Raw genomic sequence first — 25,633 nt, 5'->3', positions numbered from 1 at the left:
GAAGTATTAACACATGTCTCTGCTTCTGGCTTGCTCCCAGGTATATCCATACTATTTTTCCAAATTTATTATTGAGCTATAAACTATTGACTATTGGTAGGAAAGAGCTATAACTATTTGTGCCTCTTGGATGCCATCTAGCAACTGTCCAGGTTTGTCTAGCTAAAATGCATGCCTTTCTGAAAATTCTGCCTGGAGAATTGTACATTTGCTTATAGTAGTTGCCTGGAGTCAAGGCTGACTCAAAAATAAAATAAAAAAGGAGTGGGGAGAGCGGGTGGGATAATTTATCTACTGACCCATGTCTGGTGGACATAGGAAAAGTTGATATAGCTGACCCTGGAAATTCCTGCAATATCGCTAGTCTGATTACTCAGCTTTGTTGGAGGCTAAACAAATTTGGTTAAAAGCCCAGCTTCTGCTTCAGTATCTTTTCCAAGCCTCTGGATTTCTCATGCCTTCTTTGAAGCCTCTGTGGGTATATAGGGCCCCTTATCTACATGTCCCATAATATCATTTATAAATGGGAGATTCCTACCGTAAATTGCTTTTTCCTCCTGCAGAAAAAACAAGTTCTATTAGCTGTTCTTCCCTCATTAAAACTATCTCATCTTATCTAACGCCTAAGAGATGGATGGGCTGCTACTGGTTTGAAATTGCACATTATAGAAAAGAGTGACTGTTTCCTCCCCCCCCTCCAAACTCCAAAGGAAGTTTAGGCTACAATCCACCTTAATTTTCATTTTCCAAGAATAATAAACACAACCAAACAAATATCAGAAGATGTATCAGACAGAAGAGAGAGAGAGAGAAATCCCAGGGAATGTTATTTGAATCTGTGGTAAATTCCAGTTGTTCTTTCCTAGAAAAAGAAAAGAAAAAGTTCATGTAAAGAAAAAAGAAATTGATTCACAGAGGAAAGCAATTTTAATTTCAAGTTTTCAGAGGTTTAGTGTGAATGGGTAAATGCACTGGGAAGAAAAAGTGGGTTATTTTAATAACAAAACCCACTCTTGGTGAGCCTTTTATAGTCAAGCTCTTAATAAATGGAAAATAGAAGGACCTGTGTGTGCACACATGCATGCTTTTTTATATCAAAATTCAATAGCCCACAAGTTAAGAAATTAATGGGGGCAGCAAGCATTAGACATAAAGATCAAATATATCAGTTCATAGCCAACAGGGGTAAAATGATACTGTACCTCAAAGTAGCAATAAATGTAAAGTGCTTATCTTCTGTTTCAGATGGATGATTAACAGTTTCTGAATTCTTCTGCTTTAATATATTGGATAAGAAAAAAGGTAATGGGAATGAAATATATCCAGGACTCTAACTAAAAAAAGAAACCTCCGGATTCAAAGATAGGACCACATTTTTCTTTTCAGGCCAGGAAAGAGTAAAGGGTAAGAGTTCGGACAATAATGATTTATAGAGATATAAATAATTCTATCCCAACCCATATTTCTCTTCTACATGTATAACAAAGACCTACCATAGCAATTCGAAAATGGTGTCATCAGATCTAAAGATATATTGAGATCCCTCCAGATGTTTTGGCTAGAAGTGCCATTCTACCCTCAGTGCTATTCTGATCTTCAAGACGTATCTCTCAAGTTTTTAATCAACCGTTCAAATTATGACTTTACAGAAGCTTGATCTATAGATATTTGACACAGTAAGATTAACCATCCTGTAAAAAGTTGTATCAACTGATGCTGGCATATCACGTGGCTGTTGAAAAACGAAGAGATAATCAGAATCATGTCTATGCTACTCTTTTATCACATTGTCTAGCTGTCCTGGGCAGCTAGATCTCCTAGCAGTTTTCCCCACTGTATTTGATTCTGAAAATGTACCTCTCCTTTCTATTTATAAATTATGTATTTAGTTTAGGATATGTTTTGCGGCATTGTCTACTTTCAAACAGGGCAGAGGAATGCATTTGCAGTCATAGGATGCATGTTTTTTCCGTGCCACCCATTGTCAAATAACTATAAATAATCACAGTATTTTTTTTATGATGCTGTGCATATAGTACCTAGATTGTTAGGAGAACAAGCAACCTAAATGGTTGTGCCACCTCTGTTGTATTTTTAATGCTAAAGGTGGCTTCTATTTTGCATTTTTATTATAAATGCAAATAACATGAGATCTTGACTTCTCCACTTGCACCTGTGATCCACGAACCCCTGGGGAGCCACAATGTCATCACAGGCAAAGACTTGAAGAAATGTTATGATTTAAATCTTGAGTTAAGTTTTGGGGGTCTATGGAAATAGCCACAAAAGGTATTTAAAAGGGGTCCATGGTGAAGAAAATGTTGAGAACCACTGAGGTAGCTTATTTAATATATTGTGTGAATGCTATATGTCAAAAGTCAGTGATGGAGCACCCACAATTTATGAAAGTAAGTGTCTATGGAGCATCTCAGTCACCCAAGTCATGGTTGTCCCAAAGGTGCTTTTTTCAAGAGGCAACCGGGCTTTCTGGTTTTTCTTTGAAGACACTTCGCTTCTCACTCAAGAAGCTTCTTCAGCTCATGAGAAAAACTAAAAAATTCAAAGAAAAAACCCAGAAAGTCCAGTTGCCTCTTGAAAAAAAGCACCTTTGGGACTTCTGAAGGGAAGTCATTCCATGCATTAATTGTTCTCACCGTCAGGAAATTTCTCCTTGGTTTTAGGTTGGTTCTCTCCTTGAACTGTCCTTGAACTCTTTAGTTGAATTTATGTTAAGTAAAGGTTAAATATTCATATCTGGAATTCTTTCATTTGAATTGCTATATTGAGCAGTGGGTGAGGTTTGATGGTCTAAATCAGGAGTGTCAAACTGGCAGCTCGCAGGCCAGATGTGTCATGCACAGGCCACACCCACCTCAGCTCCATAAAGGGGGAAAAACATCATGAAATGTCACGTGATGGCAATGTGATGTGGTGAGTTTGACACCCATGGTCTAAGTAACCTCTTCCAAGTCTTATGTTATTTATTTATTTGTTTGTTTGTTTGTTTATTTATTTATTTCTTTGTTTGTTTGTTTATTTGATTTAAAGGCAACCCAATTCCATCACAACTCTGGATTCTAAGTGCATAGGATATTTGGAAAGGTAAGGCTTCTGCCTCCTTTCATTCATGAAAGCCTGATAGCCTGCAGGACCATACATAAAGGCAATTGGCAGGAAAAAATGTTATGAGAACATGGCTGAAAAAGAGAAGGTATAGGTTTATAATTTATATAAATGTTATTGAGAAGATCAATTCAGAATTGATTTAACTTTTCTTACATTGAAAATCATCAGATATTTGAGATTTTAAATCACATCATTTTTCACTAGGCTTTTCTTTTTTCAGATCCCATCCAGCTGTGCTCAAAGACCAAAGGGAAACTTCAGTACTGACAGGTTCTTGAATTATACTCAAGCACAAGTAGTAAGGATGCTTTGGCAATAGATGTTCCTGATGACTTACTCTTATTTGTTTTAGAATATTTGAAGCAATACCCAATTGCTTATAGCATTTTATTGCACTGGATTTATAGAATTAAAGCACAGTGCACCTTGGAAAGTGGTTCAGATAAAGGTCAAATTGGTTTTAAGGAGACTCCATCATCTGAATTAGTAGTAAATTTATGCCAATGGAACTTTTCATAGGCAGAGACAGCCTTGAAAGGGTTCACATCGCCATTGGTGCAAAAGCATTCCTTTTTATTCTTTTATATTGCGTTCCTAAAGAGCTTTGAATACAATGGCAACGGTTTACATTACAAATGATCTTTCACAATTGCCTAAATATCGTTATGGGGAGGGACGATTCCATCTGCATTCTGTTCTCATTAATCACTTACTAGGTCCCTTTGTAGGCCTTTTGACAAACCTTTAGCGCAAATGAAGGGTGGGGGAATTTCATCATAATTTCATCTTTCATTCTGAAGGCTTCCCTGCTTTTTATGTTTATGAGAAATATTTCAAACCACTGTGAAATCCTCTCTGAAGACAAAATGACTTCTTCCAAAGCTTAATGTTGCACAGTATAAATTACAGACCTCTCATCCCATGAACCTGCCTTCTTATTTAGGAAAGTTCAGAAGAAATGATCGTGCAAGACCACTTTGCTTAATCTCCTCCCTGGCATCTTCAATCAAACATATTAAGAATAAAAATAGGGTGACTCTTTTTAAAAGAACAGATATACACACATCTGTTTAATTGGCATAACACATCAACAACTTTATAAAGGCCTAGAGCTCTAATGCCTTGAAAGGTCTCCTTGGGAGAGAGACAGTTTTAGATCCAAAGCAGTAGTACATAATCAGGGGTGGGCAAAAGCTATTATTGAAATTCCTGGCTTATTTCAGAGAACCTGTGGTAAGCAGAGGTTAGACAAATAAGCCAAATTCAGAAAATTGCAGATTTGGTATTATAAAGGTGGGAAATCAATCAATCAATCTCATTTCCAAATAAACTGGTTCCTTTTTAGTGGGCCAAAAGCATTGCCTGGGTTTCCTGCTACCTGAAAGATAGAACGGTGGAGAGCTTTTATTTTCCTCATGAGCAAGTCAGCATTAGGAACTGCCTACTTTAGCCAGAATGGGACAACTCCCTTCAATAGACTCCTATTGTCCAGAATAGTATTATAGACTCCATCGTGCCTATAAATCGCATGATATTTCATGCAAACCTACCCTTTGGAAGATTTTCTTTTCTCTCAGTTGTTCATGATGACTTTACCAGTTGCCAGGTTGTTCTTCCCTAAATAATGTTAAGGTGGCTAGTTGTAAACTCCATTTCTTGGAATAGGGTGGGTTCCTCACTTGCTACTGTTGAGAAACTAGGTACATATTGTGATGCAGGTGGACCTGTATCACATGGGACCTTCTGATCCAGGACTACCCGAAGAACCATCTGCTTTTTATCACAAAAAAAGAAAAAAAGAAAAAGGAAAGCATCCTCATGAGCAGTGAAGCTTTGTGGGATGTTTAGGCATCTGACAAAGAGTGGCCAGGGAATATAACTTGTGAGGAAGAGCTAAAAAAATGGCTATAGAAATTCAGCATATGAGTCCAGGCAGGGTCCTTTACTACAATATATTATAAGTTCAAAGTGCAGGAGATGACCATGCAAAATCCCTGAATTTAGGTTCTCAAATAATTCAAGATATAGTTTTTTTTTAAACTTTTGTTATGGAAACATCTTCTAAATAAAAGAAGGGAGAGAAAAGATAAAACAATTTCCTCAATGGGTAAAACATATTGATCATTTTACTGTCTGAATATGTACTTGTAAAGTGAATATGAAGTGTATATGAGTGAGTATTTCTAATATTTAGAATTGAGCCTCTCTCTTTTTGTCTTAAAAACGTTCAGTTGAGGGCAAGATGGGAAATTTACAGGACCAATTTTCCCCCCTTAGTTTCTGTTTGCTCTCTTTAAGTGGTGCATGCTTTGGGCTGCTTCTATCAAACAATGTCATCTTGTTGGTCCCCAGAGTTGTGTCTTTTCAATTGCATTGTCTGTCCTATGGAACAGTATCTCCCCAGAGATATGAATGGCCTTCAAACCTGTTAGGGGTTTGCAAGGCCTTGAAGACCTAGGGTTGTTTCCCAGGCATTTGGATTGAGGGGTGGGGATAGATGAACTCTGCTGTTCTCAATGTGTTTTTTTTTAAGAAGCGGGGTTTTATCCTTGGCATCTGCTGATTTTTTCCTGTATGTTAATCTTGTAAGCTGCTGCCCAATGTGTTACATAGATAGTTACATAAATCAAACCTTATAAATAAATACTCCCAGTTTTCATTAAAAAGAAAACATAAGGCAAGACTAGAACCTGAAATATAAAGCAAAACAATTATAATGGTTATTCTTCTGCTCATTTTTTAAAGAAAAACCTGTTACATTTTTCAGTGGTTTTAGCCAATATACCAAGAAACCTAAACAGTGGATGACATATACAATGGATGGAAAAGGGGGTTCTTTTGAGATTTCTTATTAATTTGGATTTCAAGTGACAGCAAAAACAGGAGTTTATAATATTTCTAATTCCTATCTTTTATTTTTAAGAAGAGAGCTTTTGGAGTTTCTAAATCCACTTTAAAAATGATGCCGCTAATGAAGTCAGATAAAGTCTATTATTTTTACTTTTAGGTTTCAAAAGAAAGGATGACAGCTGAGGGCATATAAATCACACCAGTCTTGCAAGGTAATCCTGTATTGTGATACATGGTCATTTGAGGGATTGGGTGAGTGAAGTTTAATGACGTTCTCGCCAGCCTCCTGATATCCTGTTTCTTTTTGAGAAAACCGCATGGAGACACCAAAGTTGATTATATAGTAAAGCAATTTATTAACTGAAGAGGCTTTAGCTGTATGAAATGCAGTGTTAAGCAAGTTTTAAAAATTCCTCATTCTTACCTCCTGGAGGGGAACTCACTTTCTGTCTTAAGAGTCTGCCTGGACATTGAGACACTTTGAAGGCCTCCAACATCTATATATTCTACCTTGTGAAAGAACCCAAGAGCAGAGACCTAAAGGGAGGCTTGCAGCCTGACCAAGTGGGATTACCCAGGTAAAGAAAGTCAAAGAATATATGTATTCATTTATTAGACTTATATACTAACCGTCTCTACAAAATGTTGAAGAGGGTTAGCAGTTCTTTGATCCACCTCAGTCTAATCTGAATTAAGCACCAGACTGATTTCTTTCAAGCAGGCCATGGCTGACATTAATTATTGTTTGGGGAATTAAGCAACTCTTGAGAATTTTAGCACTGATAAAAAACATTGTATGAATCCTAGGTTGATCTTATGAAAAAGAAGGAGTAGAACTGTTCATTTGTTTATTCTATTTGTCAGAGTAGGCCTCTCTAGGTGTAGATTTTCTACTTGAGAATTGCAACCTTAGGAATCATGCAAATGTTCAGTTGAGGAGATTAACTGAGAGGTAAGATTCCATTTTTATACATTCATTCATTTTCCATTTTTTTTGTACCAGGGAACTGGGCACAACCACACAATTGTCTGCTTCCTGGTCAAGAGCAACTTTGACCTGTATGGAAATAGCTAAATAGACTCTGCGCCAGAGTAGGAAGATCAAAGCACAATCTAAGAAAATGGGTCTTCCCTATACTAGATACTCTGTGTGAATGTGGCAAATAAGAGTCCATATCACATATGCCACGATGCATACAACATCCTTCAACATGTAAGAAGGAAGAATTCATGCTGGTGACAGAAAATGCTGTCAACATGGCCTGATGTCATTTAATTTTAATCCTATTTATTCTACATACTTTTTACATGTGCTATATTTCAATGACCGATTTTATACCTATTTTATTTGCTCAGTGTTGAAAACTATAGTTTGTAAACCAAATGGGATAATTTCCACATTTCATATCTATGAATCCTAACCAATACAACAGCGTTTCTCAACTTCAGCAACTTTCAGCTTCAACAACTTTAAAATGTGTGGACTTCAACTCCCAGAATTTACAGTATGCTGGGTGGACAATATGGAGAATCAAAGTTCACATACCTTAAAGTTTTTGAAATTGAAAAGTGGTGCAATAAAAAATTGCTTCCATAGATGTCATAGTCCAATCTTTTTATTTTTATTGTGCTAACAAAGGATCTGCCAATATTTCTATTCCTATATCCTGCACCTATCCTACATCTTCTGTTTTTTTTTAGTATTCAGTTTGTTAGATTACTAGTCCTTATTATGTCTCCTTGTGGGTTTTTTTTTAGACATATCCTTTGACTTGACAGAAATCTTAATAAATTTCAGAGGCTTGTCAAGGAAATTTTATAGATGTATGTTTCTTCTCCCTCTACTCCCATATTAATTAATGCCCCAAGGAAGTTTTTTTTTCCCTTTCTCAAGCTGAATAGACTACTAAGAGACATTTAACTTTCCTAGATGAGCTTCACATTCTGGAGCATGTGCATTTCCTCTCTGTTGCTACTCTTCAATTTAGGAGGCTTTGAATTTCTTAGGTGACTTCTGTCTTTAGAAAACGTATCAGTGAGAGCAAACGAGATCAATAGTTTTTAAACTGCCTTAGAAAGGTGCCCAAATAAATGGCATGTTTTAGAGCTGTTGGGGCTCTTACTCCATAGCTCAGAAACATGTTTATACATTGACACAGAAGGTCATAGCAAGTTGAAAGAATGTAGTGCTATGTAGCAGGTATGTTAGAGCTGCTCAGGACTGAAGCTGCCTCACGCAGTTCTATCCTTCATTCCCCAGCTTTTGAATGATTATTGGGATATTTCCATAACCTTGGAAAAGATCTATGTAAACAGTGAGTTATGCAGAATAGGGTGGAAGCGAGCTGCAAAGGTGCCATTTAAATTTCACCCAGATCCATACTGGGGCTAAAGAACAATTCCTGACAAAATGAGGTGGTTGGAGCAGTTCAGAGATAAAGACCTGGCTGTCATTCTGCTACATGAACCTATATTCCAATTTTATCTGGTGAATGTGATTCTTTCTTATCCCATTTGCTATTTGAAGGGATTTGGAGCAGAATAGATAATCCTAACTTTGAACATAAATCACCAGGCTGTATGGCTGATAGATGCCTTGCACTTTCTTATGATAATGCCTGATTGGAGCCCCAGAGGAAAAATGCCAGTGGCTTATCTCGGGGAAGCAGGATTGGGAGGGAAAAGAGCTCTATTCTAAGGAGGCGAGGCAATGAGATGGCACCCCATTTATTTACTCATTTTTGAGATCTCAACTTCCGTGGAAATACCACAAGGATTGCCAAAGTTCCAGAGGCTTGGCTCGAGCAAGACACACACAGTATGAGGGCGAGGGAAGCCACAATAAAAATAATGATGCCTCTGAAAGGGTGGTTTTGGAGTTCAACACTGCGATTAGAGAAGGATTGTTGTTTCCAGCCTATACCTATATTTTTCACCAATAAAGACCAGTTAGATTGGGAGGAGGGCTAAAAAAAGAGATCCAAGGAAGTGCTAGAAGACACTCAGGAAAATGGAATCAAGACAGGAAAAAAAAAAGAATGGCAGAATTTCTGCTTTCATAATCTGAAAGATTATACACTTGAGCCGATAGCACAGAGTGTGGGAGACCAGGCTTCATCAGAATGAAAAGTCTTCCAAAGAAGGATGAGCACATGTATCCCCTCCCCCCCCCCCACACTCCAAGCCTCAAAGATCCTAAGGTTATCCGACTGAAATTTGATAAAAATGAAATAAAACAGTGCACTGTTTTCTTTGTGTTTGAAAATGAATTTTAAAATAAAGGTGTTATCTAAACTCAACATTCCCAAACTGAAAAGGGGAGGGAATAGTAAAAAAAAAAAAAAAGATTGTTACAATCCAAAGCTTTTAGAAGCTTAATTTAGCATCTCTCTTAGCCATAGAAAAGTTGTTTGCTTCTGCTGAATGTGCCTGATATTTCTATATAGTTCAGCTTAGAGGTATGCCCCCATTGATTCTAGTACAAGTACTAGAGTGATCCTCAACGTTCATATATTTGATCATAAATGCAGTCTTAAATGTGCATCTGGGGCACTATCCAAGGATTCAAGTTCTAGGATTTCTAGACCCCCCCCCCGCCTATGCCAGGGAGAAATTTATAGAAGTCTCATCTAGCCTCATTTTCTTTTTCTGTTGGTTCCCTGGAAGAAAATTAATCATGATAGATCCAGGTGGACATAGATGGGAGATCTTATGGTCTCCTTAATTAGTGATGAGGGATAACTACAGCAAAATCTATCTCACCTTCTAATGTCCTGTTTGGAACATAATTGGAACATTTTCTGTACGCTGCACTTTATTATACCCTGTTCTCCATTTTCATTCAGAACAGCTAGTAAGCAAGAGAGTGGAGAATTTATATTATGAGTATATTTTCTATTAGATTCTTTGTGAGCTCTGCACTCTGATTCTGCTCTTTATATTTCCATGCTTTTTTTTTTTTTTTTTTTTTGCTACTATGAGACTTCAAATTTGATCCATGGATCTTAACACTGTCTCATTTGTATCAAATGCTATATAAGTAGTCTATAAATCACAAGATTCAGTACAGATCCCAATCCTTTCATTCTGGAAAGCTTTTGCTTGATTAAGAATTTTTTTCGTCTATCCCTATTTGATTTCAGGGTCTGCATCTGAAATTCAGTCTAGATTACCTAGATATCTTATTAATAATCATTTCAAAATATCAAGAAGCTGTAATTTTTGCTATGGATAAAATGGGATTGCAGGAATAATATCTCTTACGAGGGGATGATACAAAAAATCTACATTTTAAATTTTGTTTCTTTGAAAAATGAAAATAACATATATGTTTTGACAGAATTGGGTAAATTTGCAAAGTGGCATTTTCAATGGAGAATAACAATAGCAATAGCACTATTAGACTTAGATACCACTTCATAGTGCTTTTACAGCCCTCTTTAAGCAGTTTACAGAGTCATCATATTGTCCCCAACAATCTGGGCCCGCCTTTTACTGACCTTGGAAGGAGGGAAGGCTAAGTCAACCTTGAGCTGCTCAGAATAACAGAGTTGGAAGGGATCTTGGAGGTCTTCTATTCCAATCCCCTGATCAAGCAGGAAACCCTATACCAGCGATGGCGAACCTTTTTTGGCTCGCATGCCACAAGTGGGGGGAGCGTAGGGGAGTCGTGTGCGGGTGTGCCGCACCCATAATGAAACGTGCGAACCTTCAGTGAGCATGCGTGCAAAATGCGCGACCCCCCCCCATTTTTACATGCTTTTTTCGCCCTCCCCAGGCTCCAGAGGCTTTATAGGAGCCTGGGAAGGGCGAAAAGAGCCTCCCCCACCCCCTCCAGACGATCCCTGAAGCCTTCAGAATGCTTAAAATGACCCTCCGAGCAACCCAGAAGGGTTTGCTCGGAGGGTCATTTTAAGCGCTCCGAAGGCTTCAGGGAAGCCTCCGGACGATCCCGGAAGCCTTCCCGGAAGCCTCCGGGGGGGGGAGGCTCTTTTCGCCCTCCCCAGGCTCCTATAAAGCCTCTGGAGCCTGGGGAAGGCGAAAAATAGCTTTTAAAAAGGTGAACTCAGCTGGCCAGCGCCCACATGCGCTCTGGCCAGCTGACAGGGCAGCGCCTCGCGTGCCCTGACAAATGGCTCTGCGTGCCACTTGTGGCACGCGTGCCATTGGTTCGCCATCACTGCCCTATACCATTTCAGACAAATGGTTGTCCAATCTCTTCTTAAAAATTCCCAGTGTAGGAGCACCTGAAACTTCTGAAGGCAAGTCATTCCACTGATTAATTGTTTTAACTGCCAGGAAATTTCTAATTACATTGGTGCTTTCCTTAATTAGTTTCCATACATAGTTTCTTGTCTTGCCTTCAGGTGCTTTGGAGAATAGCTTGACCCTCACTTGTTTGTGGCAACTTGTTAGATATTAGAACACTGTTATCATGTCACCCCTGGTCCTTCTTTTCACTAAACAAGGCATACCCGATTCCTGCAACCGTTCTTTGTATTGTCAGCCCAGGAGGCCATCTTTTTCTTTGGATCTTCAGGGCTGCCACACTTAGTGCTGTGAGAATGTGGGAGGGGGGGTTGTATGGAGTGGGTAGAGATATATAGCCATAACAACATTCTTTTCTCTGGGAGTCAAGGACGCTCAGCCTGCACCCGGAGAGGTGTGACTAGGAGGCATCTCCAGTTGGGATGGTGGGTTGATTGGATCATTTGATAGACATGTGGATGTAGGGGAAGTAACTTTGACTTTCCTTTGGGTGGGGAAAACGTGGAGGCTTTCAGATTCAGGTTTTCCCAGATGTGCCAATATGACATCACTAATAAAATAGAACTTTGAGGAATTGCTTGCCCCAGAGTCCTATTTGGTTGAGGATGTTACTTGGAACCCAACATGTATATTTTAGCCTCCAGTCTCCTAATCATCTTTTCAATTCATATGAAAAAAATTCAAGAAACTTATGCAAGAACAAAGTTTTAATCAGTGTTTTTATAAGCAATTATGATGAAGATGATATTCAACAAACTACATATCCCTAGCAAAAAAAAAAAAAAAACCTTCAGCAAAATTTCAGAAAGCTATGTATTACTTTTTTAAGGGACAGAATATCTATGTATGCATTTGATTTCTATAGCTGCCTTATCTCACCAAATGACTTGGGTAACGTACATTATAAAAACAATTTAAAATAATTAGAAAAATACAATATAAATCCATGTGCTCCCTGTGTAAAACTTGGGTGGATGTTAATATAGCCAAGAAATGGGGCCCTTTAATACACTTTGAGCACAGATCTGAACACATAAGTCTTCCTATCCTTACAAAAGGCTGACAAGTTTGGAGTCATTCTGATCTCAGAAGGAGAATCTTCCAGAGGCCACACTAGAGAAGGGGACTGTGGCAATGAAGGCACCAACCTCCCCTTACTAATTCCATGTGTTCGCTTCTTTTTAGGAGATGAGGCAATTTATATGAAAATGAGATACAGGTAGTCCTCAACTTATAACAGTTCATTTAGTGACCATCCGAAGGTGGATGATGGTTTCACATACACTCAGACCAATGTCTGCATTGTTGTTAGCTTGGCAGACCTCTTAAAGGGCAAGACTCAGATTATGGTTCATGAGAATGATCTATTTTGAGCTAGATTATAGTTCTGAAGGATAAATGTGTCTTCTCTATCAACAGGCATTTATGAAGTGCGGGCACAAAAGAGACTCTGGTTTTCTAGCAATGACAGTCTAGCTTTAGCTGCAAATCTTTCAGCAATGAATTAAATTCTCTCCACATCAGCTATGCTACTTAGCTAGCCTGTCATAGATGTGAGATCAATGCCAGATATTTTCAGATGAAAAAGGACTAGTAGAGCATTCAACCAGACTGTTTTCTCCTTGCCATATAATTTAAGGATATATTACATTATTTGAACTTGTTAAGCTGACCATGACAAACTAGAATCATGTCCTGATTTTGTGACTGCCTACTGTATATCTTTAAAAGTTAGGTTTCCATCGTCCTCTTCTGTATTTTAACTAAAACAGCAAGAAAGAAACTAGTGATGTATTAAGACCTAACCACTTTATGATCATATATGCTTTTATGGAGTAAAATCTGTCACATCAGATTATGAAGTATACTTTTTCCTCTAGAAAGACCAACAAATGCTAAACTGTAATTAAGATGTTGGACAAAGACTTGGAAGGACCAAGTCATCTTCCCCACCTCCACCTCAGAAACTCGCTGGAGGACTTTGGAGTAGACACATTGTTTAGCCCAATCTTTCTCACAGGGCTGTGAGCTGAATGGCAGAAAAGAGAGATATACAGTAAATCTAACATTAATAATTATGGAATGGTAAAGTGGAGGGAGGAAACGTTACAAACTGATGTCAATTTGTTTAACCTCCACTGACATTAGATTTAAAACCTTGATGTATGAATTCCCAACACTTGTTTATTATTAATCAGAGCATTTGGCTCCAGTATTATTTAATATTGCTTTCTTAGAACAACAAAAATACATCTGTTTGTCATTGTCTGCTTCAAATGCATGCATATGTATCATTTGACTTTCCTTAGAATGAAGCAATTTCAAGGTGGGAGTATCATTTGTTTTCCTTTGTCCTTTCTTATTGAAGGCAAAATTCCCAATTGTTTCCACCTATCTCTAAATGCTAAAATGGAAACAAAAATCCAACAAAAAGGGGCAACGAAAACTTTGAAAGATTAAATCTCTGATAGTTTGTTATGTTGACATACAGGCGATGAGGCTTTGAAGTATGTCCTGATAGACACCAGGTGTCTAAATATCTTGAAATGGACTAGAAATGCAAGATGTCATGCTTAAAGCTCAGCTGTTCTACACAGGTTTATCAGGCTGGGGAAATGCAAGGGCCCTTTAATGGACATACTTGTAATTATAGCCAGAAAATAAAATTACTCATATGCTCAAAACTGGACCTGGTAGCTTCTTGATGCTATGTATACACAAATGTGATCACCTTTCTAAAAGAGAATTAGCTTGTCTTAGAACTAAGGCCATCATGAAACATGTCCTTCCCAGCCATGGGGGCAGGGATAACCTAGCCCTCCCCTAACCTACCAGACTGTGTAGACAGCTGCTCCCTGTTGCCTTCAGACTGGCTGGCGTCCAAGGAAGGGCCTGGTGGAATGCAGAATCAGGCACCTGCTGCAAATCTGCCTGGAACAGCAGGAAAAGGAGCGATGAACACCGCCTTCCTTAATCCTGGGTGCTGGTGTGGCTTCTTCTAATGATATACCATTACTGAAAAGAAAAACAAAGTGCCCCAGAAATGGTCCACACTAAAAATTTCTCAGGAATCTAATTGTAACGTGATACTAACTGGTCATCATTTTGCCCGGGCAGAAAAAGGATGAAGCTAGATGTGCCTCCTCTCAATTACCTTGGGAGTAAAGGGGCATTTCCTGCCTGCCATAATATGCGGGTGATATGAAGCCCCAACCTGCAAAGCTGAATGTGTAGTAAATACACATCTAGGATTCTGGGGAAAGAGGTGGGAAGGTAAAATAAAAATGTTTTGCTAAGAAAAAGTGATACAATCCTTATTACTTGCCGCCTTCTTAAAATTTCCCTCAAATGGATGAGAATACATGAATAAGAGCTGTGTACAAGGGTACACCTATTGTACTCATTATTCCTTCCGTCTCTTCATGTGCCAAAAATCACATTCATCTTTCCATGGTCTGTATATGTATATACTGGAGAGAGGCTAAATCAGGATTCTTCTGAGGTTCATGGAAATTTCATTGCATGTAGCAAAGAGAAAAAGTAGGTCCCTGAGTCTTTATACAATTTTCCTCAATTCAATTGGTCAAGGGCTACTACTACATTTGTGTCAGAAGTGCCTACCGAGGCACATATGGGTTGAAAGAATTAGCCGGTTGTATCACCGTTGCCCAGGGGTCATCCGAGGGGGCTCCTTGCATGTCTCTGCTATTTTTTCCCACCAAAATGGTACCTATTTATCTACTTGCATTTGCATACTTTCCAATTGCTAAGATGACAGGAACTGGAACAAACTGACTGGAGCTCATTCTATCATATGCTTTGCTTTTTGGTTTTGAACCACTGAGCTGTTGAACTATCAATGGTCTCCATATCACTTATCCTAGCCTCATGAGCCACTGCGATCAAGGACTAAGGAAGGCTGATCAGAATAAGCCTTCTTGTTGATTAGTATTCTTTCTTCTCTGGGGAGGACCAAATATTTCCTCAGTGAAATCCATAGGAAACAATTCAAATGGGGGAGTGTGCCTGCAAGGCAGCACTTGGAAAAGGTCAAACAGCCTTCCTGCTCTGATGCCATATCTCTTCCTAAGCTAAAACTATGAATACACCTTCCTTTGAGAGAAAATGTGCAAGATTAGACAAAGCCTGCATCCTTTCCATTTTTTCTCCCTCTCCCTTTCTGTTCCCTGTCATTGGAGTAATATCATCTGTATTTGCATGTAAGGTACACTTTATCTCTTAAAGAACCCTGCTGCTTCCAAACAACATTTTAGCACAACATAAATGAGTAATGCTGTTGAGAAAATCCCAGCCATATAGATTAAGATCTCCTGACTATATACAATTCATTTTTAGTATATTTCTTCTAGCTCTGTTTTGGAGGATTAGGCCTGAAGCATCACTTTGCTTCATCTACCTATGCAGAAAAAAGACCATAAAGAGACTTAGATCCAGATTGAAAAAATGGACAAACTGTGGTGTTTTTTTTAAGGAGGTACTTGTTTTGCTGCCTTTAAATCCACTCCAAAATTCTATGAAACACTAACTGAAACCAGAAGTGCATTTTCCCACTAAGAAGGGAAATACATGAAAAATCACATTATATGATATGAGCCTCGCTGGTGCAGTGGTTAGAGTGCAGTACTGCAGGCTACTTCTGCTGACTGTTAGTTGCCTGCAATTTGGCGGTTCAAATCTGACAGCAGTTCTACAGCTAAATCTGTAAACCGCTTAGAGAGGCCTGTAAAGCACTGTAAAGTGGTATATAAGTCTAAGTGCTATTGCTATTCAAGTTCTAAGAGTTACATGGATCTTTACATGATTTACTAAAGAAAGAAAAACCTTACTCTTAGCCCAAAATTAGGGGGGGGGGCACTAGAAAATCCCAGTCTCATTCTTGTGTAAGACAACTGTGCAATCAAGCAATCATACATTCAGCCAACCTTCTAGCCTTCTTCTCTTCAAAAAAATTTAAGCGCATCCTTTAACTAACAGCCTGCCTATTTACCTCTAGGATATTGCATTGCAAAATGCTAACATCCCCAGAGTGGAATGGAGCCCATTAAATGGCTTGTGTGATCTGCTCTTGCGGGGATGGGGAGTGGGGTCTGTGTGTGATTTTATTATATTATACTATATTAATTTATTTGTTTCTTTTTATTAGTTTTATTGTTTTAAATGTGGTTTTATATTCTCTAAGCCGCCTTGAGCCCCCATGGGCGAATAGGCAGCAATATAAATTCAATAAATACATAAATAAATACATAAATAAATAAATATTAAGCATCACACTGAGTGAATAATGTACTTTTAGCACTGTTTACAGATGCCTATCTTATTGAGTAATATAAATAATCTTGATTGGGGACCTTAAAAATGTTAAAGCACTATCAGTATCAAATCTTCTTTGTGTACAATGATTTTACAAAGCTTAGGTGTTAATTGCGAACCCTGAGAGGTGGAAGAAACGGAGGCTGAGGGTTTTTTTATCCAGATGTTTTTTATTGCTATTAAGGGGTTCCCCGGAGGGGGTGTGATAACCAGGCTGGGAGAGGCGCCAGTGCTAGTGCCAGATGGACAGGTGAGTCCGGGAAGGAAGTGAGCGGAGCGGGGGGGAGAGGGAACAAGTTATTCCAACAGAGGGTTGTTTGATTACAACGGTCGTGGGGAGGGGGGGATGCGAAGACAAGAGAAGATCACAAGGTCGGTTGGGAGACCGTGGCTGCTGGCTATGCCCGGTCGTTTGCACCAACCCCCACAACCTAGGTGGCCAGGAACTACAGAGCCCGGGCCTATGGCTGATGCTTTGCAATGCAAGGTCCGTAACCAACAAGGCCCCCCTCATTAATGAGTTGATCTCTGAGGGGGAGCTGGACCTTGCAGGGATAACGGAAACCTGGTTGGGCCACGAGGGTGGTTTACCCCTTGTGGAAATGTGCCCACCAGGTTTCCGTGCATTCCATCAGCCTCGGGCCCTGGGTAAGGGTGGCGGGGTGGCGGTAGTTATACAGGAAGGTCTAGAGCCGAGGGAGTTCACTGTTCCTCAGATATCCGGGTGTGAGTCCCTTGGTGTGAAATGGGGCCCAGGGAGGCAGTTGGGTTTGCTGATTGTATACTTGGCTCCTCGCTATACATCAGCGGCCCTGCCCGAGCTCCTCGAGCTGATCTCGGAGACGGCGGTTGAGATCCCCAGGCTTGTGGTTATGGAGGATTTCAACCTGCCGTCGACGGGAGCAGCGTCTGAGGTAGCTCGGGAGTTCATGGCTTCCATGACAGCCATGGGCCTGACCCAGTTAATTCAAGGCCCCACACACGAAGGAGGCCACACATTGGACCTTGTTTTTGTATCTGAGCAGTGGACGAGTGATCTGGGTATAGGGGATTTTGTTGTTACACCCCTGTCATGGTCAGATCACTCATGTCTCCGGCTGGACTTCCCTGGCGCTACCCCCCACGGCGAGGAGGCGGGACCAGACGGTCCACGCTGGTACCGCCCCAAGCACCTGATGGAGCCGGATAGGTTCCAGATGGAGCTTGGGCCATTACCTGTAGCCCTGACCCGCGCTCGGTCGGAGGACCTAGCGGCCGCCTGGAATAGCGCGGTGGCTGGGGCCTTGGACCGGGTTGCGCCTTTGCGACCTCTCCTGCGGCAGTGACCCACCCGGGCTCCTTGGTATACCGAGGAGCTGAGGGTGATGAAGCGCCATAGGAGACGTCTAGAGAGCAGGTGGAGGTCCTCATGCTCCGAATCTGATCGAACACAGGTAAGATCCTACTTACGGACCTACCTTGTGGCATTAAGGGCGACCAAACGTAGATATTGCGCCACTCTTATTGCGTCCGCGGATAACCGCCCTGCCGCCCTGTTTAGGGTGACCCGCTCCCTCTTGTCACAGAGGACGCAGGGGGCACCCTTGCAGGGCAGAGCAGAGGAGTTTGGGGAATATCTGCAGGATAAAGTCGCTCAGATCCGGAGCGGATGGGCCCCCCTCAGTGGACCAGACGGGCCGCCAACAGCGAGTCTTGTGAGACCATCCTGGGAGGAGTTTGATTCTGTTGCCCCCGAGGATTTGGATAGGTTGCGTGGACGGCTGCGACCCACCACATGTTTAATGGACCCGTGTCCCTCCTGGTTGGTACTGGCATCTTGGGAGGTGACCCGAGGCTGGCTTCTGGGCCTGGTGAATGCCTCATTGGGTGAGGGATCCTTACCAACCGCCTTGAAGGAGGCGGTGGTGAGGCCCTTACTTAAGAGGCCTTCACTCGACCCAATGGAGCTAGCTAATTATCGTCCAGTCTCCAACCTTCCGTTTCTAGTGAAGGTTGTTGAGAATGTGGTGGCGCAGCAGTTTCCACGACACCTTGACGAATCCGAGTATCTAGACTCACGCCAGTCCGGCTTCCGACCCGGGCACAGCACAGAGACAGCCTTGGTCACGTTGGTTGATGATCTCTGGAGGGCCAGAGATAGAGGTTGTTCCTCTATCCTGGTCCTATTAGACCTCTCGGCGGCTTTTGATACCATCGACCATGGTATCCTATTGCGCTGGTTGGAGGGGATAGGAGTCGGAGGTACCGTTTTGCGGTGGTTCGGCTCCTACCTCTCCGACCGGAGGCAATGTGTGTTGACAGGGGGACAGAGGTCGACCCCGAGGCCACTCACTTGTGGAGTGCCACAGGGGTCGGTCCTCTCGCCTCTCCTGTTCAACACATATGTGAAGCCGCTGGGTGAGATCATCCGTGGTTTTGGGGTTGAGTATCACTTCTACGCTGATGATACTCAGCTGTATATTTCAACTCCAAACCACCCCAACGAGGCTGTCGAAGTGATGTCCCGGTGTTTGGAGGCCGTCGTGGTCTGGATTGGGGACAACAGACTTAAACTCAACCCCTCCAAGACTGAGTGGCTGTGGCTACCGGCACCTCGGTTCAGCCAGCTGATCCCATCGCTGGCCATAGGGGGCGAACAATTGCCCCCTGTGGAACGGGCGCGCAATTTGGGCGTCCTCCTTGATGCCCGGCTGTCAATGGATGACCATGTGGCAGCCGTGGTGAGGGGGGCGTTCCACCAGGTTCGCCTGGTGCGCCAATTGCGCCCCCTACTGGACCGGGATGCCCTACGCATGGTCACTCATGCGCTGGTGACGTCCCGCCTGGATTACTGCAACGCTCTCTACATGGGGTTGCCCTTGGGACGCGCCCGGAGACTGCAGTTAGTTCAGAACGCAGCCGCGCAGGCTGTGATGGGGAGTACGAGGTACTCCCACGTAACACCTCTCCTGCGCGAGCTGCACTGGCTACCCGTGGTTTTCCGGGTGCATTTCAAGGTGCTGATTACCATCTTTAAAGCGCTCCATGGCACGGGACCTAGTTACTTGCGGGATCGCATCCTCCCACATACATCCCTGCGGCCAATTCGCTCACACAGGGAGGGACTTCTCCTGGTGCCGTCCACTAGGCAATGCCAACGGGCGACACCGAGGAGTAGGGCCTTCTCTGTGATGGGCCCAACCCTCTGGAATGACCTCCCCCCCCGACATTAGAACCACTTCTGACCTCCGCTCCTTCCGGCAAAAATTGAAGACCCACCTGTTCCGATTAGCAGGCCTGGCATAATTACAACTGTCCCTCCTGGCAAATGTATTATATCTGGTTATTTTAGGGGTTTTTTAATTTACTGTATCTGTTTTAGGGGTTTAAACTTATATTTATATTAGCTTTGTACAGTTCTTTTAATTGCATTTTAACCTCCTCCATGTCAACTGTCAACTGTACATATTTAATTTTTATTGTATCCTGTTATATTTTGTATGAACTGTACACTGCCCCGAGTCCCTTTCGGGAGAGGGGGCGGTCTAGAAGCATTAAATATAAATAAATAAATAAATAAATAAATAAATAAATAAATAAATAAATAAATAAATAAATAAATAAATAAATAAATAAATAAATAAAATAATTTATTGGATTACATAAACATTTCACAGAAAAGTTTGATAGTTTAAAATGCTGGTGGCAAGTCTAACTTAAAAGAAAATCTTCAAAGTATGAACCTAGCTACTCATCTCGAAATGATCTAAAGCTTTTTCTGTAGATCATGTTTGGGGGTATTTCACCAGAGGTATTCTTCCTATGAGTTTTGACCGTATAATCTTAGGATATTAGAAGTAACATTATCCTGTAATGTTTTGTGTCATCCACTTCCAGCCAGAGCCAATGACTATATTTACATAAATGGCATCCTTCCCCTGCCCTCACATCACACAGGATTTAAAACAGCATTTGATCTCCAAGATAGAAACTCTAATTAACTTCATTTAAAGATTAACTTAATATGATGCCTTATTGAAAGAAAAAAAAGCTGTAACGGAAATTGTCAAAGAGTTAAGGCTTTTTCATAAAAGCACAGCCACAAAATGTTTCCGTTGTAATATACCAAAGGCCAAAAACAAATTACTAAACTCCAGCAAGAGATTAGCAATTTCCAGCTACCCTTGATCTGTTACTTCACATCTTCTATGTTGTGCATAAAAGATGTCTCCCTGCCACAGCAGAGAAAGCCTAATTTCTCAGCAGCAGGTCTGTTCTGAACCTGAAATGTGTTTATTTTACTAGGTGTATATGTCACCCTAATCATGTCAGAATATAAGTGGCTTATAGATCTCCAGAATTAGAATAACTTTAAATACCAACAGAATAATATAAATAGAACAATATTATATACAACATCTCAAGTACAAAGATTACCACAATATAATCTCCATCTAACAGAGATTAAGCTCTGTTCCACCCCCAAAAGCCCCTGAAAAACCAAACCAAACCATCTTTTCAATGGTTTAAAGACTAACAGAGTTAAATCCTGACTCCTATGACAGGTGGGGGAGCTGTTCCATTGTTGGGTACAGAAACTAAGAAAATTTGGTCACAAAACCCCTTCTAGTGACATTTTCTAAGGTCAAAGTCAGAAGAGTACAGAGAATGTAAAATGAAAAAGCATAGTTATTAAAGGAAACAATGAGATTTGTAGCTCAGGATTGAACCAACTACCATTGGGGCAGTAGACCACTCTCACCAACACCTAGGGGGCAAGCTACTAGAATATAAACTGAGAACAAACCCTACTCTGCATGGATGATGTTACCTAGTTTTGGGTAATGAAACATCTGGAAGAAAGCAACCAAGCTCAGAGAGCACCAAGGTCCTCTCAAACATATTTGAGAAGTGTATTTCTGGATTCATATCCAGATAAGCACATTTCCTTTTGTTCCAGAATACTTGCATTCTGAAGTGTCAAGGAAATCCAGGTGCCTTGCTAGCTAAGGGACTGCAGGAAATATTTTGCTGGTTACACAATAAAGTTTTTTGAGCAACTGCTTTGTTTCAGAGTTGTAACTTAGCATCAGCTATGCATTTTACATTTATAGAATTAGTTTGACAAGCCTCTATTAAGCATGGTTGACAAGTGCAAGATAAAAATGATTATTTAAAATTAGCATTCCTGTCTTCCTTTCTTCCAGGAGCTCAAGGCAATGAACATATTATTTCTCTTCTTCTTTCGAGATGCTCTCCCAACAGTTTTGTGTAGTTGATGAGATATTTAGACCCAAGTCACCCAGTGAGCATGAACCAGAGTCTCTTCAGTCCATATTCACTCTTCAATTCAATTTTAGCAAAAGCCAAAACAAAGTCTGTGTATCCACCAGAGGAATGTTGCAAATAGGACTAGTGTGCATGTCCTAGTTTAAGCCTGAAATATTAGACTCAAAGAGAATACATGATTATTAGAATTAGAATATTTGGTTGGCAGATGAAGATATTGTTTGGAAATATTAGGAGTTGTAGAAGTGATGACATTGATTGGAGTAAACAGAACTAGACTCTTTAGAAAGAGTCTCTTTAGACTCTTTGGAACAAATTTTGTGGAGGGCTTTCCCAAATTAAAAACATCTGAATTATCTGAACAAATAGGAAAACAGCAACCTTTATATGGCATACCACCGTTATATAAGAATAACTTCAAAAGAATGAAATGAAAAAAAATACATGGATAGGATGTGAAAAAACATCAGATGCAATTATAATTAGCTTGTATTAAGATGTGGTGTTTATATATAGACTCAAAGGGCTGATAATGGGCAGTTCCAGGAATAATTCCAGGTCTTTATATTAAGAAGAACTGAAGTTCCACGACAGCAGGTGTTCTAAATTCACCCTTCTGATACAGGCACTTGATTTGTAACAGTCATACACGACATGTCAATAGGAATGCTTTGGCTAACGAATACAGATCCAATGAGTCCTCTAATTTCTAGAGGGAAAAGTCAAGAGATGCTAAGACAATTATTTCCATGCACTCACCACTTGTGAAAATCAATCAGTCCAAAAATAGGCTGAGTGGTTATCTTTTCATTTTATTTTAAATCTCCACACACCCCCAAGCTCTAGCCATGGTGCTGAAGAGAAATTCAGCATTTTTTACTTTTTAGAATATTGTGACTGCTCAAATCAAATAGCTTCAGTGGAATAGCCCTCCTTAATTAGAATCAATGACTTTCTGGAGCTGAAATAAATTGAACTTTACATAAGCTTTAATCTCTGTTATCTAAAAAAAGCAAAGACATCAAATATGGGGGCAAGCATCCATACTGTTCATAGTCTAATTTTTTCAGTGAAGCATCTGAAGAGAACTTACAGACCAAACCATAGTTTGATCTAATCTAATAATCTCATCTCATCTAATCATCTAATGTAATGTAATCTGTTTCTGTTCTATTTTTTTGGATATGGACTCTTGGCATTCCAAAAGTGAAGTACCACCCCAAATATTGTGTACTCTGAATTACTGAATATTTTGCAACTTTTGTTTTGGCTCAGTGAAGTAGGAACTAGCCAGGATTCCACAATGTTCTCCAGCTCTGCAGGCAAGACGGCTTCTTTTCAGCCTTTTCTTTTAGGCCCTTGTGATAGTCATGCTCTAACCTCAAGTCCAAATTGAAATGATACATTAAATGCATATCATAGGGGATTGCAAGAAAACATGACATTGGTATTTGGAAATACTGTAAACAGTGAAAATATTTCTGATTGCCCGCTTTTCATATTTCTTCTAAGTCTGTTTAAAAACTAGCAGTGACAAGAAGAAACACAAGCCTCCTTGGAGAAACAACAGGTTAGTTGCCCATTTGTGTGTATCATTAAATCCCATAAGCCTGACAAGAATTTATTTTCCAACACAAATGAAATCTGAATTATATTTCATATTGTTAGAGTTATGAGAAATTCATACTAACAATGAAATATTAAACAGCCCTCTTCTCTAATGTCTGGTTCAGCTTATTCATGTCTATCAGTCAATGATCTAAGACAGAATATATTACAAATGTACAAAACAAACTAATGGAAAATATGCTGGGGATTAAGGTGTTTCAAAGCCTCCTTTGCCAATCCTGTTTGGCTTTACTGAAACCCATGAGATTTACCCTTTAAAGCCACCACTAAAACGGAAGAGCCATGTCTCAAAACTGTGCCACGTCACATGCAAAGCATATTCAGAGGTTTACTGCCTCCTTTTTAGTTGAATGAATTGAACAAATTAGCTAATTAGCTTTCATTAGTTTTATACTAGGTAAGTGCAGGCCTAAATGAAGTTAGGACCGTGGAACAGCAAAGAACCAGGTCTTGTACCAAAGGTGTTATAAACTAATTGTGTTTCATGGTTATTGTTCTCTGGTGGCAGATAAATCTGAATAGAAAGACTGTGCTCATGTGCTGGAAAGCCGTACGTAGCCGTACTGTGGACTCTTGTCTTTGTTCCAACCAGGGTTAAATGTTCAAAGATGTAACCAGGAAGGAGGAGGGGAGAAAAGTCTTTTAATAAAACTCTGATTAAGCAGTCAATTTAGCAAAAAGCCATCCATAAAAAATAGCTTCTTCAAAGGCTTCTCTAATGGCCCTATGTGTTATGTCAGAACTGGGTAATAGAATCTATATCTGCAAGAGCTATAAAATAGAGTCGGTGAATGCCTGATAATAGAATGTGTTATATGTTTAATTAGCCAGACTAATCAATTGAGCCAAAAAGAAATATAGCCTAACATAAAGCTTGGCATGTGTTCTTGCATTGCTAACCATTGCTTGGGCTTAGTTTCATATTCTCACAGTACTGTGGCAGTTCCAAACTCCACTACTCACTTAAATGGTAGTGTCCATGAAGGATCTGTGCATGGTTTTGCCCTGATGGTTTACAACAGCGCTGCCCAAATTGATTGATTGATTGAGTGCCATCAAAACATATTCAACTCACAGTGACCCCATGGATAGATTTTCTCTATTTTTCTCTATGATCTATCTCTAATCTAGGCTTTCAGGTCTTCCAATAGTACAACCATGACCACTGTGATTGAGTCCATCCACTTGGCTGCTGGACATCGTTTTGTAGCCTTCTGAATGCAAACTACAGCTCCTATTATTTAAGGACAGTGGGACAGTGCTGGTTATAAACAACGTATCTAGTAGTCTTACATCCCAAAAGGAAACATTATTGGGGGAAGGCTAATTATATATCTTTATTTTCTGATCGAAACCTCAAGAACCACCTATAGCCCAAAATTATAGCACAAATTTACTGCTTATGCAAAAGTAGGCTTTATACAGTTCAAAGGGACCTACTCCTGGATGAATGCAGATCACCTCAAAGAAAGTAAAATTTTGTCCTGTTTCTAAGGATCCATGGGTACATGAAGATATACAGTTAATCCTTGCTTAACAATCACAACTGGGACCAACAACTCTGTTGCTAAGCAATAGTATAAGCCACATTATCTTTATGGACTGACACCCTCACTTCTCCTGCAATTGTTAAATGAACCACTCTCAGTCATTAAGGGAGACATTGGATGTCCATGACTTGCCATTTTACTCCTAGCTTCTCCATTGGCTCTGTTGGAAGATGTCTTTAAAGTGTGCAAATGACAATCACAGGACTATAGGATGCTGCAATAGTCATAAATGTCCATTGTGATCATGTGACCACAGGGATGCTGCAGTGAACATAAGTGCAACATAAAGTTGTGTTTTCAGTACCATTGTAATTTTGAATGAGCAATCGCAAAGTCTACCTCTGCATTTAATAGTATGTCACTCATTCAAAATGTTGAGCAAAAGACTCGGATATTGAGAATTATGGGGATTTCTGCTGAATAGGAAATATTTACTTACCTTTGACTTGGGCTTTGACACTGCTGAACCAATTTCTTGCATTTAGTAAACTACAAGATTTGTGTGTGAACTCCACCCCACCCCAGTCATTTTTTTAAAAAAAGAATTCTAGACAGAATTAACTGAATGTTTTCCTGCACTGGTTTACAAACATGAGGACCTGAAGCATGTT

General features: G+C 40.2%; 1 long non-coding RNA gene across 1 annotated transcript in view; it reads right to left on the bottom strand.

Moving 5' to 3' along the window:
- Positions 1–390: 390 nt before the first annotated feature.
- Positions 391–25,633, bottom strand: part of LOC309398829 — a 47,921-nt gene continuing 22,678 nt past the window's right edge. The window contains exons 2-3 of the long non-coding RNA XR_014176452.1: positions 1,494–1,732; positions 391–862 (exon numbers count right to left, since the gene is read on the bottom strand). This is a non-coding gene — a long non-coding RNA (uncharacterized lncRNA). The remainder of the gene's footprint in view (positions 863–1,493; positions 1,733–25,633) is intronic.

Source organism: Natrix helvetica, assembly GCF_964273705.1.
Source record: "Natrix helvetica genome assembly, chromosome: 1".
Taxonomy (NCBI): domain Eukaryota; kingdom Metazoa; phylum Chordata; class Lepidosauria; order Squamata; family Natricidae; genus Natrix; species Natrix helvetica.
The sequence above is the reverse complement of the archived record's forward strand: the minus strand, read 5'-3'. Positions and strand labels throughout refer to the sequence as shown.